Source organism: Artemia franciscana, chromosome 7 (genome assembly GCF_032884065.1).
Source record: "Artemia franciscana chromosome 7, ASM3288406v1, whole genome shotgun sequence".
Classification (NCBI taxonomy): domain Eukaryota; kingdom Metazoa; phylum Arthropoda; class Branchiopoda; order Anostraca; family Artemiidae; genus Artemia; species Artemia franciscana.
In genome coordinates, this window is record NC_088869.1 from 23602827 (window position 1) to 23616440 (window position 13614).

General features: G+C 36.2%; 2 protein-coding genes across 5 annotated transcripts in view; one reads left to right on the forward strand and one right to left on the reverse strand.

The window, feature by feature from the left end:
- The window catches only part of LOC136029026 (uncharacterized), a 113841-nt gene that overhangs the window by 36506 nt on the left and 63721 nt on the right, over positions 1 to 13614 (reverse strand). The window contains exon 2 of one of the 3 annotated variants that reach the window (XM_065707052.1): positions 7113 to 7217. The exons of the other annotated variants lie outside the window; for them this stretch is intronic. The gene's annotated coding sequence lies outside the window, so the exon portion shown is untranslated. The remainder of the gene's footprint in view (positions 1 to 7112; positions 7218 to 13614) is intronic. 3 annotated transcript variants of the gene reach the window in all.
- The window catches only part of LOC136029025 (uncharacterized), a 37462-nt gene that overhangs the window by 12784 nt on the left and 11064 nt on the right, over positions 1 to 13614 (forward strand). The window contains exon 1 of one of the 2 annotated variants that reach the window (XM_065707046.1): positions 1745 to 1954. The exons of the other annotated variant lie outside the window; for it this stretch is intronic. The gene's annotated coding sequence lies outside the window, so the exon portion shown is untranslated. Of the gene's footprint in view, positions 1 to 1744; positions 1955 to 13614 lie in introns of those variants that run through there. 2 annotated transcript variants of the gene reach the window in all.

The following is a 13614-nucleotide window of genomic DNA, read 5'->3' on the forward strand; positions in this document are numbered from 1 at the left end:
TTCATTGGTATACCTTAATCCCATCCCTCAGATTATGAGGCCTAAAATCACTACTGATAAGATGAAATAAAATTTGCAAAAAAAGAAAATGAGAAGGCCAAGCAAGAACATCCGGCTCAGTTAATATGGAATGACCAACATATTCACAAGAAAATTAAAAAGAAGCTACTAAAAATTGACCGTATCAAATATTTATGGCCAATGTATAAGGTTTTTTTTTTGCACTTTGGATGACACCGCGTTGGGTCAATTAGCATAGAAATTAAAGCAGTAACTCAATTTATTCCATCCACTTGTCACAGCTTGCCAAGTAGTCAGCAACAATTATGGAAGAGAATTAAAGAGACCAAAAATAGCTTTGGAATGATAATTTTAAATTTAATGGCTTACAAATGTTTCCAAAATTTTTCTCGCTTTTCATTTAGTGGTCTGAAAAGCCAGGAGGGAAAAAATATTTCTATTTAACAAACAAGTTTATTACAAAAGGAGCTCCTTATTAAAAAATAAAATAAAAAAAAAAAAACAATTCCTTGTTAGTTTCATCAGTTGAAATAGAAAGCATTCAAAGAGCACCTGAAACTCATTTTATATATCCTCGCTGAGAAAGCAATCCAAAAAAACTTTGGGGTGTATAGACGTGGTACAAAGCTATAAAAGTTGACCTGAACGGTCCCTGCACATTTTAATCACCCTTTTAGTCTTCTTTTTTAAAATGCTGTTTCAAATTTTTGGCTAATATGCGCTGAAGTTGATTTTTTGCTAGAATTCAGCAGTAACCTCTTCTCGGACCTAGCTGAGACAGCAATCCAAAACAACTTTGAGGTGTGTAGACTTGGTACAACATTGTAAGAGTTAACCTGAACGGTCCCCCTATATTTTAATCAACCAATTAGTCTTCTTTTTCCAAACGAGTATTTTGATTTTTGTTTAATATGGGCTGTAGTTAATGTTTTGCTGGGCTGCAGCAGTAACTGCTATCATGATCATAACCATTGCTTTCAAACTAATTGCTTATTAGTTTTGGAGATAAAAAGACACAGTGCTTCTAGAGTGCGCTGTATCTGATCGGTGTTTTCGAAATATTCGGAGATTTGTTTGGTACTTCCGTGCAATCCAGAACACACTCGAGAATTTTGCTCAGTTGAATCAGGAAAAACCGGTTTACAATTGTGTGTTCGGAGATAATTAGCTTGGGTTCACTGAAATAATCAAACTCTTAGAAGGGTTCACTGAAATAATCAAACTCTTAGGGAAGGGTTCAAACTCTTTAGACCCCCTCCCCCCTAAAACGAGTTTGGAGCTGATATTTCAGTTAAGTTATATTAGGTTAGGTAATGTTAGGTATTTCATATATTGCGTTTTGGGCAACCTGTTCTACATAATACTAAGATGCATCTCCCATAATTTTCTTAATAAAGTATTCTATTTTCATTATATTTTGATATATTTCATTAGGACTTGCCTAAATTTACTTTTTGACTGTGTTCTGGATTTTATGGGAGTACCGTCCATTCTATAATCCAAAAATGTTTCTATCTGTAGGAATTTACCATCATTTCTGAACTAACCTGGTTTGGAAAAGAAACTCACAACAAGATTTGTAGTAGCCACCTCATTAAGGAAAGTTTTCTCTTCTTGAAACTGGTTTAATGATTTTTTGTTTATTGGGATGGGGATTAGCTGTCTCCTCTTCAAACATAGCATCAATGGTCCATTCATTTGAGCTAGTCACAAAAATCACAACAATATTTGCTGAAGTCTAACAAAACGCCCATTATGAAGAGAATACAGGTATTCGTTACTCGTCATGGAACGCTGATTCACAAGTGAAAGTGAATCGCAACATTGGACCATGATTTCCGTATTAGTGAGAACATAAACAGCAATTGTAATTTGTAGATGTACAATATACACAAATCAAAAATTTAATGAGGATACATGATTTACTTGTTCCGTAAGTCACTTTTATTTTGTTTTTATTTCTGATAATGCTATTCCGCATTAAATTCCTTTGAATGAGTCAGGCACAGGGAAAGCCCTTGATAGCAAATCTCTGCTTAAATCGAATTTATCTTTTCCAAAAAAAAAAGTTTGAATAGTGAGTTTGAATTTTTACGTTATGTTTAGCAAATTCAGCGCGTCAAGGTGTAAATTAACTGATCACAATTAAAAATGACTCCAGAGCATCTTAATCCTTCAAACAAAAGACATAAATGGGTGCACTACTCCTTTTTTGATATGATACGAAATATTGGATATGACTATCCCTACCGGTAGCGTCAATTCGCGAAAATACTTTAGGCGGTGGACAAAAGGTATTGTTAAAATTTCAAGGGGGTGATCTAGCTCTTTTTCGATGAAAATACAAAAAGGGTTTTATGATTGAAAGTACCTAAGAAAATGTTTTTGAAAGACTAGGGGGCAAATACCCCTTCCCCTGAAACGCCGATGTACCAGCCTCTTCCTCCGCTTGGATTTAAAAGCTTCAGAAAAACTAAATTTATGTATCTGTCCTGTACATTGTGGCTTCACGCGTTCGAATTCGAATCAAAACGTAATCAGAAATGTAAATTATTAAATTATTTAAGCTTGCCGGATCAAATCTACAGGAGTTCATTTGTCAATTTGTGATATAACATGGAAATATTTCAGATATGGCAGCTCATAAAAGATAAATATACTATTTCAACAATACATCAAAGAAAACGGCTGAAAAAAATGGTGGACTGACATGAAAAGATCCCTGAAAATAATATTAATAGAAACCTTCTGCGAATTCTAGTGCAAGAATTTTGTTGTCTTCATGTTTTCTTGTGAAGCTTTTCGTATAGTCTAAGGGTATATATTTTCCATCAGAGAGGGGGGGGGGTAATTATTAAGGTGACAACTGCTATATCTGGAAAGAGTGTTGAATGTGAAATGAAATTGTATAAAGCTGCTATTGTTAAAGTGATTCCGTCAAAAGGGAATGAATGCACAGGATTAGACAAATAGATAGCAAAGTTACTTGTAGTCGAATATTTGATTATAGCTTTTTAACATTTTAATTAAAAAAAAAATAGTATATTGGGAGTTGAAAGTTAATTGATTAGAATTTAATTGAAAGTTGATTGAAAGTTAATTATTCACACTTTCTTTTTATATCGCACCCTCTGTTTGTCATACTAACATGAGAAGCCCGTTAGTTGCCTCAAAATAAAGTTATATTGATGGTAAATTTTCTGCTGTTTATAGTATTGACTTGCGAATAAAGTTAACATACCACTCGATGCCTTTTTTAAGTTCTTTACGAATATAATAATCGTTTCTATTGTAAATTCAAATCTAAGCCCTTTTTGAGTTCTTGAAAATGACCAAAATATTTCTAGTTTTTGGTATAAAAAACTGAAAACTAGAACCTAACCTTTCTACACCTTCTTCTGTTGGCTTTCATATTTTCGATATTTTATCGAAAATGCAGTCAATGTGAACAACGAAAAATTAACCATATTGACTAGAAAACTAAATAAACCCATTTTTTAGTTAAAACTAAGATCTGCTTGACTAATTCGATACCTTCATCCTGTTCCCAATGGTAACAGAAGTTTTGACTCGTTTCTGGGCAGAGGTATCTGCTCGGCTTCACGAACAAGTTGACACTTTCTTGGGCCCACTTAATACCATATATTCCGTGAAAATGTTTCCATTTCAAGTTTTTTCGTATTTCGGTTCTTATGATGAGCAGCACAAGCTACTGGTAATTTTAGAGTGTAGTTCGATTCCGACGGATTTTTTCTTAAAAAACAAAACAAAAAAGAGTAAACCATTTTTATAAATTATATTACAAAACAAAACGCTAGTAGGTAACTGCATCCATGCTTTCAATAATTTAAACGTCGACAAAACTTTCAACCCTCTGCTTCTGGTCAGGGGAGCGCCCACAGAAAACTTTTCTGGAAGGTCAGACACCAGAATAGTACAGATGGACCGAAGGGGGTGGGGATATACTTTAGGATATATTTACGTGTGAATAATTTAAAAAAAATACTTTTAGAAAAAATCTCAAATAGAAAAAGTGACTAATTTTACATGCAAAATGGAACAAAACCAAGCCAAGTTTAAACGGCGAAGAGTCTTGGTAGAGGGATCAATCCATTGAATCTATTATATAGTTAATTATTGAGTATTTATTATCTACTATGTCCAAAAGTAAAAGAAAATTAGACTCTAACCAAAATTGTGAAAAGACTTATTGTTTCTCAAGATTAAAACAGGTTTGGACTTGTTCTTTATTTAATTTCTTAAGCCTTATAATAGGCTACAAGAGGAGTAGAATAAAATTGCTTCCAACGGAATATTTTAGTCTGTGATTTCATTCGCGGAAGCTTTATTTATCTGTCCTTGATCAACAGCTTTGTAAGATCTTAAATAGCCTTTAAAGAAGGGTTTCTCTCTCATGAGCAACTACTAACTCTCCATGAGCCTTCAGATAAATACAGAAATTGGTAAAGGGGGAGTATAAATTAGCTCCTCATCTCTTTTCATTTAGATAAGCGTGAATAACTGTGCTATGGGGAACTGGTGGGTCCAGGGGGGGCTGGGGGACCTCGGGCCCCCAAAATTTTTCTGGTGTCCCATTATCCTGTTTTTCTTTTTTCTTTTTTACTATTTTTTAGAATATATTTGTCACTTTGATCAATTATTTGCACGTTTGTCATATTGGGGCTCCCCAAGATTTTGTTTATTGGCGCCCTTGTCACATTGGGCCTCCCCTAAGATTTTGCTTTAAATCCAATTCTGATATGGGGCGATACCTCCCTTGTTATTGTAAAGAAATGTTACTGACAAAATGTTACTGAAAATTACAATATGATATATAATCACTCGTGATCCCCAGGAATTTTTTGTCTACACCTTTATTATTGATGTTTGGGGAGTGGGTGGTAATAGCATCGCTTCCACTGCTACAATGTTTCTCAAACAGCATAAAATATTGCATTTATATGCTAACCAGCACAGAGGTAGAAAAGGCGAAGCGCACTATCATGAGCCTTGCCAAGAAAGTTCTTGTTGGGTGGACAAATGCTACTAGGAGCTTGTTTTTGAGCAATATAAATTTTAATATTTCTCTTTTCCTATTTATGTTGGCTTCGTCTACCCTAAATTTGGTAAATCAGACAGTTCGTGGTAACGAGCTGTAGTAAGAAGCAACCCGGCTCAATAGTAAACGTACCTCTAAAAACGGAATTAAATTTAGTCTTTGTCATCAAAACTTACAAACCTGGAAAAATTTGCATCATTTTGGAAAATAGGGGGAAACATCCACTAAAAGTAATAGAATCTTAACGAAAATCACAACATCGCGTTCAGCGTATCAGAAAACCCTATTGCGAAAATTTCAAGCTCCTATCTACAAAAATGTGGAACTTCGTATTTTTAGCCAGAAGACCGATCACGGGTGCGTGTTTATTTGTATTTTATTTGTTTTTTTTCCCCAGGGGTCATCTTATCGACCAAGCAGTCCTAGAATTTCGCAAGAGGGCTCATTCTAACTGAAATGAAAAGCTCTACTGCCCTTTATAAGTGACCAAAACAATTGGACGGCAACCAGGCCACCTCCCACGCTCATTTTTTCCCAAAGTCAACGGGTAAAAATTTTGAGATAGCCATTTTGTTCAACATAGTCAGAAAATATAATAACTATGTCTTTGGGGATGACTTACTCCCCCACACTCCCCGGGGGAGGGGCTGCATGTTACAAACTTTGACCATCGTTTACATACAGTAATGGACATTGGGAAGTGTACAGACATTTTCAGGGGGATTTTATTATGGTTTGGGGGGGGGGGGGGGCTGAGGAGAGGGGGCTATGTGGTAGGATATATCCTTGGAGGAATATGTCATGGGGGAAGAGAAATTCAGTGAAAAGGGCGCAGGATTTTCTAGCATTACTATAAAAAATAAAATAAAAAATAAACATAAAAAAGTTTTTTTTTCAATTGAAAGTAAGCAGTAGCATTAAAAATTAAAACGAAAAGAGATTATTACGCATATGAGAGGTTCTTCTCCTAAATACCTCGCTCTTTACGCTAAAGTATCTTTAGTAATTTCAACTATTTATTCTACGGCCTTTCTGATTCAGGGGTCATTCTTAAGGAATTCGGACAAAACTTAAGATTTAGTGTAAAGAGCGAGGTATTAATGATGGGACAAGCCCCCTCATATACATAATAAAAACGTAAGGATATAGAAGTTTGTTAAGTAAGTTAATTCTCAAGTTACGTATATTTTTTACTAATAAAAACGTTCGTTAAAAATTAAAAGTTCTAGTTGACTTTTTAAGTAACCAAAAATTGGAGGGCAACTAGGCCTCCTTCCCCACCCCTTATTTCCCAAAATCGTCTGATCAAAACTAAGAGAAAGCCATTTAGCCAAAAAAAGAATTAATATGCAAATTTCATTAAAATAATTTATGTGCGGAGAGCCAAAATCAAACATGCATTAATTCAAAAACGTTCAGACATTAAATAAAAAAAAAAACAAGTTTTTTTAACTGAAAGCAAGGAGCGACATTAAAACTGAAAACGAACAGAAATTACTCCGTGTATGAAAGGGGCTATTCCCTTCTCAACACCCCGCTCTTTACGCTAAAGTTTTTACTGTTTAATAAAGTAGAATTGAGAGAAAGAGTCAAACTTTAGCGTATAGGGCGGGACGTTAAGAAGGGAACAGCCCCTTTCATACACGGAGTAATTTCTGTTCGTTTTAAGTTTAAATGTCACTCCTTACTTTCAGTTAAAAACTAGTTTTTTATTTAATATTATTAAGGACTTATTCAATGTAACTACGGCTCATCGCAAATATTGACGATATATTCAATTTTTGTCAAAAATTCTAATTTCAATCCAACATTTTAACTATTAAGCAGAAAAACTGAAAAGGTGGGCGTTACCAGTCAATTTCAAATATTGATACGTACAATCTAGAAAGGACGCTTAAGATCATTGGGGGGGGGGTGTTAAAGGGCGGATATTCTACATCACACTTTGGTTTGGAAAAACCATTAAAAATTAAATTTAAGAAAACCTGTATTTCCAAGAGCTACTTAGAAAGTGAAACGAACAGAAATATACCTTATATAAGGGGGCTTTCACTCCTCAACTCCTTGTTCTTTGCTAAGGTTTGATTTCTTGTCCCTTTCCTTAAGAAGATTTGCTGAAACACAAGGGCCATTTAACCTAATTAGAAAAAGAAGCTATTTTTAAATTGCAAAAAGCTTTAGTTTGACGAGTGAGGAGTCGGGGAGGGGACAGTCCCCTTTATATACGGAGTAAATTCAACTCCTCTTTTGTGTTTTAAAGCTGCTCCCTTCTCTCAGTTCAAAAAAACTTATTTTCTTTTATTCAATTGCATTTTGTGAAATTTTTTAGTTTTGTAGACACGACACTTTTGCTAACACAGAAAAAATGTTCAATTTTTAAAACTCTCTGTCTGACGTTTGACGGATAGCCAAGTGTTGAGAATTTCTTCCTTTTCAATCTAATGAAGATAGTGTATCAAATAAAATTCATGTTTATAGAAATAATAAAGAATGTTTATTGCAAAAATACCCAAAACAATAGCCGACTTGTCAAGATAACTTAGGAACTCTTAGAGTTCAGTTTTATCAAGCAAGTTTTGACTCTCCTTCCTTTATTTTCTCATAATTACTTTTTAGTACCTAATTTCCCTTATGCCATGGGAGGCTCTGGCCCCCCTTGTTTCCCCTGTGGATCCTTATGCTCCTGGTATATTTTCTTTTCTCGAGGAAATTGCCCTGGAGAAAAGTCTGGACCTTCAAATATAACAAGACCAATCCGAGCAGCTAAGGTAAAGGGTGTTAAAAAAATGTCTAAAGTAATGATAAATGAAAATAAAGAACAAAGATATTATACAGTTAAAATACTCGCCGTAGCGGCAATTCAACGAGCCAAAAACAAAGCTGAAGAACCAAGAAACATCCGGCTCGAAGATAAGCGGCAGCAAGAATTAAAACGGATAAAAACAAAAATGACGGACAAACAAATATGCGGTTAAAAGATATGCCAACGTGAGAACAAAGAATTTTTCGGTTATAAGATAAGCGGAAGCAAGAATTTCAAGCAATAGTGAAACAGCGAGTATCATAGTCGTAGGACTTTATTTCTGCTGGTCTTAAATTTAATGTGACTCTACTCTTCTTTGAAAAACTTTTTTTTTGATTTTCTTTAAAAATTAATTTCTGTTCATTTTAGGTGTCCAAAATCTTATGATTGGTTAATATAATTAATATATTTCCAGCTTTTCGTTCGGATTGACAATTAGGATATCTGGTTCAAATTTATTTAGGACTCATTAGCATATTTTGATTTATTTCAACAGCCCCCTTAACATTCTCTGAAAGTTTTAACTAAAATCCATTAGCTATTCCTGAGATATAACAGATATGCACTTTTGATAAACGAGATACATTTAGCTGTATTTTGATTACATTCAATATCCCCCTCAACATTCTCCCGACAATTTCCGATTAATAGCCTACCATTAACTATTCCTGAGATATTGCAGACATGGTATTTTGACAAACAGAATGCATATAATATCTCTTTACTTAATTCAACATCACAATCGATGTTATCCGAAAGTTTCAACAAAATAATCTTAAACATTGCTAAGATACTACAGTTATGGCCGTTAACAACTGAAATACGTATATTGTCTTGAAGTCGAACATCCCCTTGACATTCTCTGTATGTTTTAACTTTTATAGCCTTCCCTAAAAGCTCTTTAAATACTGAAAATATGCCGTTTTGGCAACATCGATGCATGTAGTGTCTTTTAATTTTTCAACATCCCTCTTAGCATTCGATGAAAGTTTCAACTTAATGCCCGTTGCCTTTCGGAGATCATTTTTGATCCCCCAAGATCGGCCCTTTTGAGAAACTATACGCCACTAGTATCTTTTTGAGTTAGTGAAACACCCCCACCCCCCACCAACATTCCCTGAAATTTTCAGCTTAATAGCCTTTGCCATTTATGAGATATTTCAAAAAACCCTTTTGACAGCCTGAATAAACTATGCCATTTTGACTTACAGGGTCCAGTTAAACTCTCTTGATGTAGTTCAATAGCCCTTGTTGCAATAATAAAAGTTGCAGTAGTACTTTCAGTCACAATCGCAGCGGTAGTAGTAGTAGTACTAATGATAGTCGTCAAAATCATAAGCAGTAGGAGTTACAGCCACGAGGTGTTGTATTCGTAGTCACAAGATGTTGCACTTGCTGTCGCAAGTAGTCAGAGTTGTAAGTAGCTGCAGTAGCATTTGGGTTGTATTCTTAATTTACAATAACAGTTCAGTTGCAGTCGCAAGTACTAACAGTCAAAGGTATTCCCAGTTATAAGTAGTCGCAGTCGTAAATTTCACGATCGCAAGTTGCCACTTTTGCAAATAGTCGCAGTGGTAGATACAAGTAATAACAGCTGCAGTGAAAAGTAGTTGAAGCCGCAAATAGTCGCAGTAGCTGTCGTATGTAGTTGCAGCCACAAGTACAGTCTAGGCCACATGTAGTTGTTGTCAAACCCGCAAGTGGTCAAACTTGACAGTAGTCACAAGTAACCATAGTCACAGTCGGGAATAGTCGCAGTCGCAAGTTGCAATAGTGGTCTAGCAAGTTCCAAGTTAATATTCTCATTCGCTTCTTGGATATTGCAGATAGACCCTTTTGATAACCTGGATGCAGATAGTTCCTTTTCATTTAGCCTAACATCCCACCTAACATTATCTGAAATTTCAACTTAATACCCTTGTCCTTTTCTGACAAGCCCAAAATCAAACATTCCCCCTCTTTCGTAATGACTAAATGATATATGTAAACAACGGGCACACGTCATAATTTACAATCTCTTCACAGGGACAGTGAGGGGGGACATCCTCAGAGGCACAGTCAGTATATCTTCGACTGTTTTGAACAAAGTGACTATTTCAAAATGTCTATCAATATTGAGGGGAGGGGGTAGCTGAAGAGGAAAATTGAGCTCCCACTATAGTTTGTATGACCACCCTTATTGAGCCGCGTCGCTTCTTACACACACTTCTGCACCACGAACTGTTCGAAAACGGAACTTTTTTTGCTTGAGGTTCCCTACAGTGGGATATTTCATTTGCTATTTGTCATATTATATTTAAAACCGGTGTTAAAAAGTGGTCCTCGTTATACAGATCGAAACAAGATTGCAACATGCTTTGATAATTACCAAAAACAACAGCTGCAGTTTGGTCATTTGATATACTAATTCCTCAATTTTAAGTTAGTATTTTACTCCAGGCTTATTTTGAAAATTGTATAATCAATGTATGTGATCTTTATCTTTTATAAGACTCCATCGCTCTAAATAAGAGAAAAAGGTATAGCGTTGCCTATAGTAAAAAGCTACATGACTTCAATGTTTTTCAGTTTTGTTTTGTTTTTTTTTCCAGAGGCATGTCATATGAAAGAAGTGGTCTTATAATATTCCAATGCCCTTTTTAAAAATTAAAGGTGGTCGGAGGGCAACCAGCCCTTCCCTTACTTTTGCCCTTTGAATTGCTTTCATTAACTCTGATGGAAATCTTAAAAAGCTAATTTATTCAAATAGTAACAATGACTAATAGCAATGCCTTGGGGAAAGTCATGCCTCCACAGTCACTGAGGCAAGGAGTGTAACTTGTGTAGTTCGGCCATTTTTTAAAGGCATTTTATTTTTCATTGTTTTTTAAATACTACTAGAAAATCCTGCGCCCTCTTCATTGAAATTCTTTTTCCCCATGACAAATTCCTCCATGATCATCCCACGTAACCCCCCCCTCAACTACTCCCCCTACCCTCCAAACAAAAAAAAACCTGAAAACGTCTGTACAGTTCCCAATAACCATTACTATATGTAAATACAGGTCAAAGTTTGTAACTTGCAGCTCCTCCCATGGGGACTGTGGGAGAGTAAGTCGTCCCCAAAGACATAATTATTAGATTTTTTTACTATGGCAAATAAAATGGCCATCTCAAAATTTTGATCCGGTGACTTTGGGGATAAAATGAGAGTGTGGGAGGGGGCCTAGGTGCCCTCCAATTTTTTTTGTCTCTTAAAAAAGACACTAGAACTTTTAAGTTTCGTTAGAATGAGCCCTCTTGCGACATTCTAGGACCACTGAGTCGATACGATCACCCCTGGGAAAAAAACAAAAAAACAGCAAATAAACACGCATTAGTGATCTGTCTTGCGAAATTCCACATTTTTTAGATAGGAGCTTGAAACTTCTTCAATAGGGTTTTCTGATATGCTGAATCTGATGGTGTGATTTTCGTTAAGATCATATGACTTATAGGAGGTGTTTTCCCCTATTTTCTAAAATAAGGTGAATTTTCTGAGGCTCGTAACTTTTGATGGGTAGAACTAATCTTGATGAAACTTATATATTTAAAATCAGCATTAAAATTCGATTCTTTTGATGCAACTATTGGTATAAAATTCCATTTTTTAGAGTTTCGATTACTATTGAGCCGGGTCGCTCCTTACTGCCATTCGTTACCACGAACTGTTTGATACGGTTTGATCCCTGTGTCCCACCTGTGAATATATATATATATATATATATATATATATATATATATATATATATATATATGTTTTTAACTACGTAAAACTTGCGAATATACAACATTCTTCGCTGCCCCATTGTCTGTGCATATAAATAGATTGTCAGGTTTACCGACTCCTGAACATGCAACATATAATTGTCCATGGGAAAAACAATCCGAATTCAGATCTATACCTCATTATTCTAATGATTGCCCTTGAGCTTTGTTGATGGTGATTGCTAATCAAACATTCCCTGTGTCCCCGTCGTCATTTATATATCCCCCCTGTGCCCCCCGGCGTCCCCGCTGTAGTTGTGTCCCGCCCGTCATTTATATTCTCTGTGTCCTGGTCGTCATTTGTGTCCCGGTGTCCCAGTCTGTAATTTCTCTTTGAGTGTCCCGGTGTCCCGGTTGTCATTTGTGTCCCGGTGTCCCGTCTGTAATATCTCTCATTATTCTAATGATTGCCCTTGAGTTTTGTTGATGGTGATTGCTAATCAAACATTCCCTGTGTCCTGGTCGTCATTTATATATACCCCCCCTGTTCCCCCTGGCGTCCCCGTTGTAGTTGTGTCCCTGTGTCCCGGTCGTCATTTATATTCCCTGTGTCCCGGTTGTCCATGGGAAAAACAATCCGTAGTCAGATCTATACCTCATTATTCTAATGATTGCCCTTGAGCACTGTTGATGGTGATTGCTAATCGAACATTGCCCGTGTCCCGGTCTTCATTTATATATCCCCCTGTGCCCCCCGATGTCCCCGTTGTAGTTGTGTCCCTGTGTCCCGGTCGTCATTTATATACCCTGTGTCCCGGTTGTTATTTGTGTCCCGGTGTCCTAGTCTGTAATTTCTCTTTGAGTGTCCCGGTCGTCATTTATATTCCCTGTGTCCCTGTGTCCCGGTCGTCATTCGTGTCCCGGTGTCCCGGTCTGTAATTTCGTCAGTCGACAAACATGACGTCAGTCGACAAACAACTTCATGACGGCATAATGCTCAATCCTTACAATGATGTCAGTCGACACACAAACATGACGTCAGTCAACACACACACACAAACAAACAACTTATTTTTATATAGATAGATTTAAATAGCTTAAAGCCCTTGCCCCGTGGATTATGAGGTCATGTAAACCTTGGAGAGGTACTTATTAGCCTTTGATTGCTTCAAACGACATAGGTATCTTAAAATTTTAATCAAATGTCTTGAGAGGCAAGTGGAAGGGGGATCAAAAGGGCACTGGAGAGGGGCTGGTTGACCTCCAATACCTTTTGACTCTTAAAAAGGGATTAGAACTTTCAATTATCAACTCGAATGATCCCCTTCTGACGTTTCTATTAATACCCGTTCCCTGAAAAGTAAAAGATGGGAGGGGAGGGGAGGGGTGGAATAAAGAATAATGTGTGGAAGCCACGCGAGTATTTCCTTTAAAAGGGTGATAGTACTGCGTGTGAGATATTGTTAGGTTCGTAACCCGTCTATCAAAAAGTTCGAAACTAAGGAACAAGTCCACTCGATAATTAAAAAAAAAAAAAAAACGGTTAAAAGCAGAATTTTGATAACAATACGCATATCAAAATAACTGGCTTTTTTGCTGCTTCCAAATAAACAAGGTTCATTAAGTTTAATAATATTCATCAAAAGCTACGAGCCTGAGAAAATTTCCCTGAGTTTTGAAAAAGGTAGGAAAAGTCCACAACAAGTCAAGTGATCTTAATGAAAATCGAACCATAAGATTTGGCATATCAGAGAACCCTACTGCGAGGGTTCCTAGCTCTTATATCTAACTAAATAAAAAACACAAGTTTTTTTTTAACTGACATTAAGGAGTGACGTTAAATCTCAAAGAGAACAGAAATTATTCGGTATACCAAAGGGGCTGCCCCTCCTTAACGCCTCAATCTTTTACGCTAAAGTTTCTTATTACTTTAAAAACTAGAGTTTTGACAAAGAGTCAAACTTTCAGTAAAGAGCGAGGCGTTGAAGAGGGGACAATCCTTTCA